Source organism: Otolemur garnettii, unplaced genomic scaffold (genome assembly GCF_000181295.1).
Source record: "Otolemur garnettii isolate 467f Iridium unplaced genomic scaffold, OtoGar3 scaffold00156, whole genome shotgun sequence".
NCBI classification, from domain to species: Eukaryota; Metazoa; Chordata; class Mammalia; order Primates; family Galagidae; genus Otolemur; species Otolemur garnettii.
Window position 1 is genome coordinate 1,562,516 of NW_003852551.1, and position 345 is coordinate 1,562,860.

Consider the following 345-nt stretch of genomic DNA (forward strand, 5'->3'; position numbering starts at 1 on the left):
TCCTGTCACTTCCTCCTGTCCTGTGTCCGGGGGCGGGAGAGGGCGTCAGCGTCCAGACTCTGCCAGGCTGAGGGACTAGTGGGGAGCAGAGGGCGCCATCCCCTCCCCAGGACATCCCAGGATCACTGAAAATCTTGTCCCTATACTTTAGAGCTGGACAAACAGATTCCAAGACAGAGTGCAACCCGTCTGGTTCACACACCGAGGGAGGTGGCCAAGTTAGAATTAGTTCCCACATCTATCTAGTCCACTTCCTAGACCTAAAATTCCCAGAGTCTGGAGGGCGAGGTTTGGGCTTGAGCGTGCGAATAACCATGTAAAGAAAAATGGATTCGGGGCGGGGCC